This window comes from Zingiber officinale, chromosome 6A (genome assembly GCF_018446385.1).
Source record: "Zingiber officinale cultivar Zhangliang chromosome 6A, Zo_v1.1, whole genome shotgun sequence".
In the NCBI taxonomy this organism is placed as follows: Eukaryota; Viridiplantae; Streptophyta; class Magnoliopsida; order Zingiberales; family Zingiberaceae; genus Zingiber; species Zingiber officinale.
The window spans coordinates 120,134,117-120,138,207 of NC_055997.1; the positions used below are offsets into that span (position 1 = coordinate 120,134,117).

The 4,091-nt window shown below is 45.3% G+C and overlaps 1 long non-coding RNA gene across 1 annotated transcript; it reads right to left on the reverse strand.

Moving 5' to 3' along the window:
* Positions 1-1,552: 1,552 nt before the first annotated feature.
* On the reverse strand, positions 1,553-3,645 carry LOC121994354. Its single transcript, XR_006115690.1, has 3 exons — positions 3,095-3,645; positions 2,911-3,026; positions 1,553-1,614 (listed from the first exon to the last, which is right to left on the reverse strand). It is a non-coding gene; the product is annotated as an uncharacterized LOC121994354 (long non-coding RNA).
* Positions 3,646-4,091: the final 446 nt, after the last annotated feature.

Sequence of the window (4,091 nt, forward strand, 5' to 3'; positions counted from 1 at the left end):
TAGATGTTTGACAATAAGATATTGATTGAAGAAGAGTCAGTAGGTCGAGGTTGTTGGATACTTGGAGGAAGTCCTAAGCGGGATGTTAGGCAAATGAAAGTCCCGGTGAGTGAAGCAGGTAAGAAAAGTCCAGTTAGTGAAGCCAGAAGAAAGTCCTAGTGGTGAAGCTAGGCGGATGAAAACCCTAGTGAGTGAAGCTGGGTGAAAGCCCGTGAGTGAAGCCGGTGAAAGTCCTAGTGGTGAAGCTAGGCGGATGGAAACCCCGGTGAGTGAAGCCGGTGAAAGTCCTAGTGAGTGAAGCTGGCGGATGGAAAACCCCAGTGAGTGAAGCCGGGGAAGGAAAATCCGGATGGATCGAGGATGATCGGACATCCGGTGTTGGGAAGTCCAGTAGGTCAAAGGATTGATGGATACTTGGCATGAAAGAAAAGTCCAAGTAGGTCGAAGGATTGACTGGAGAATGCAGAGAAAAGTCCAAGTGGGTCGAAGGATTGACGGACACTTGGTAAGGAGTCCTAGCAGTCGAGGAGTGACTAGATGCTAGGCATGACACACCAACAGTCAAGGTTGCCATGGGTTGAGGGATGTTGGGACTTGGTTTTGGACAAAATCAAGTCTTTGGATCGATCCGTGGATCGATCCGGGCTGAACCGGGATCGATCGATCGATCCGGGTCGAGGACTCACGGATCGATCCGTGGATCGATCGAGAGGTCCCAATCGATCCATGGATCGATTGGGACGCTTCTGCTTCGCGCGATAAGCGCCGGATCGATCCGTGGATCGATCCAGCGCTTTCGCACAGCGAGCCCGGATCGATCCGTGGATCGATCCAAAGCCTCCGATCGATTGGGAACATTCGAATCGATCGGGATCCGACCGCCGTTGACATCGTTTATAGCTGCGGTGTTCGATGGTGCGGCGTCCTTTCTCCGATTCACCTCAGCTCTCGGCGCTCCTCCCGGACTCTCTAAGCTCCTCACCGCCAGTTCTTGAAGGTTCTTGGAGGTTCATCCAAGTCAAGAGGCGAGTTGCAACGAGAAGAAGAAGAAGCTAGGGTTTTTACTGCATTTCTTGTAAGCTTTTGCTTATTCTTTACTACCCTTTCTTCTTCTTGTACTGAGAGTCTTGTAGGGCTTCTCCACCCTCGGTAGTTACCGAAAAGGAGTGTTTTCATAGTGGAGGGTGCGTGCGTGGTGTGGATCCTTGGATTAGTCATCTCCGTTGGAGGTGGATACCAAGTAAACTCCTAGTGTTAGCGTGTTTGTGTTTGTTTATGTATTTTCCGCTGCACATTCTTGAAGAAACAAGCAACACCGAGCAACGAGCACGCGACGAGTTATTCACCCCCCCTCTAGCTACTTTTGGTCCTAACAATATCCTACTCCACTATACCCATAAAACATAAATCACAACGAACTCACCTCTTCTGCCATTCAGGCAGGCATGTAGCAAAAACACATTCAAATAAAACTCATCGACAATAAAGATAACACAATATCCAAGTGTCAAAGCTAGAACAAGTCTAAAAAATACAATAAGAAACCAAAAGATAAAACACATCATCGCAATCTGCAGGGGACTAGCGACTGGAACTCCTCCGGACAGTCTCAACCTGAAAATAATAAATATCCACGGGGTGAGTCAACTCCTCAGCGGGTAATATTGACATGCATAGTAAGAAAATAACAACTAGTACTAATCATGCGTACAGTCTCCTGATATAAGAATGATAAATGCAACTGAAATAAACAGGAGAAAAGCATTAACCAGACGTGTATTGATAATAACCGAGAGGTATAGAAATCAGATGCATGTCAAACAAATGCATTCAGCAGATAAATGCAGCAAACACAGCAATAAATGCATCAATGTGTATGATGCCAATGACATGTCTGGTCAACCCTACTCTCCGGTCGGTAGTCTCACACACGATGGTGAGGCCGAGTGAGTAGGGTTGTGACAACCGTCTCGCCATCACCTTGCTCCGATGGTGGACCGAGTGGACGGGATGCTGTCGGAGTACACCTATCCTCCTACCCCAAATCATAAGTGGGGGAGCTCAATGCTCTCATCTCCCTGAGCAAGTCCAGAGGAGGGATCCCTGTCCTGCTACAACATTGCGTCACACTACCCATGAGTGGACCAACAGAGCCCTTGATAGAGCAACCTGCTGCAACACACCCTGCATGATAAGAACCACTTACCCATGAGTGGTTATGTGTGCAGATTCATGTAATTGGCGATGTACTCAACAATAATAGAGCCGACTATCGTACAACATGCAATCATGTGAGATGGTGCATGATACGAAGCATGGGAATATCTTGAACCTATCCATCTCTACAAAATGTGTACCATAGGACAAAGAATCAAATCAAAGGTACACAGATCAGATAAGGTATAAAAACCTAGGTCCTGAACATAATGAAGCATGGTTATGTCACTACCTCTATAAGCATGTATAATCAGGTAGGTACTAACATAAAGTGCATAACAAGTAAACAAAACAAGCATGTAACAGGTATCAAGTAGTGACCAACCGATGCAGATAAGAAACATAATCATTACTATTTGTTAAAAACATTACTATACATATCAAATGACATATCTAAAACAATAAGTCAAAGTACTCGTTTCCAATAGAAAGGATCGTATCCGGTCCAAATACGACGTCGAGATACTCGTTTCGCGTTAAAATCCTGTGTCACCAATATATACATTTTTATTTAACTACAACTCAAATGAATAGCTAAATAAAACCCTTAAGGCTAAATTAGGGTAAAACCCTAATCAATCTAACCATCTAGTAATCCAATTTATCTCTAATTCAATACATATACCTAGGTTAACATAAATTACTAACCTATCTATCAATCATCGACAACAAGATTAGAACCCTATACCTTACCTAAATTCACAACCGTGCTTGTTGATCCACACAAGGACTGTTGCTGCCAGCAAAGGTTAATTGCTGCTGGAACCTAAGAAAACCCACCGAACAACCCTTCCTGCTGGAATCCTTCACTGAACAAAACAGGAGGAGATCAAGAATCTAACCAAAATCCTAAATTTTCAACTAAGTAATCCCTTACCTTCAATCACACAGCCGAATTACTACTGCTCGCTGTCACCTTCTCCAGCTCTCGGCTTCCAGCAATCTAGGGCACAGTGCGCTAGCAACACAGCAACAGGGAGCGAAAGCAAGGCAGAGAGGAGACGATCGACGCTAGGGCAAAAGGGAAGACTGTTGCCGGTGATGTGCGGCTCGGGAGGCTTGGATTCTGAGGAGAAGGAGGCGAGGAGGATGAGGAGGCTTCGGTCGGCGCCCAGGGACCAGACCTAGGGTTCGACTGGCCGATCGGTGTTCCTGATCTCCCCCGATCTAGGGCTCGGCTGGCGACACCACTGTCGGCTGTGGCGACCCGAGGGTGACGCGACAAGAGGAGAGGTGTAGAGAAGGTCTGCGTGCGTCGGGTGAGCTGCTCGGGAGGGAAGGAGAAGAGAAGTTTTGGCTTCCCTTGGCCACGGCTTAGGTTTTGTACGCGGGAGGGGGAGAAGAAAACAGCCGCGTGCGGTTAGGGCACGGGTTCGGCGGGGGAAGAAGACTCGGTGCGAGGAGGTGTCGGGTGAGGGTCGGGCACGCGGGTGGTTCGGCAGGGAAGAAAAAAACGAATAAAGGAAAAAGAAAATAAAAAAGAAAAGAAACACAACTTTTCCTCGCTTGAATGGGGGTACCATAAATAGGCTTTTTCGGGGCCCAGTTTTATCCCCGTAAACTCATCCATACGGTCTCCGAAAAATTCCCAGAAAATTTCTAAAAATTCCTGAAAATTCTCTTATGGTGATTTGCCCATTTTCAATATTTTACAACATGAGTATTATTTTTTTTTAAAATTACCATTAAATGCTATAATATGTTGTTGTTATAGAATTATTATAATACTATATAACATCGTAACAACTCACTAAAAAAATAATGATTTAAGGATGAAAATTTGGGATAAATATTTTTCATCCCAAAACCACAACAAGTTTGGCAACAAAAATAAAATTCGACCCAAACTAACAACGAAATCTGCAACAAAATAT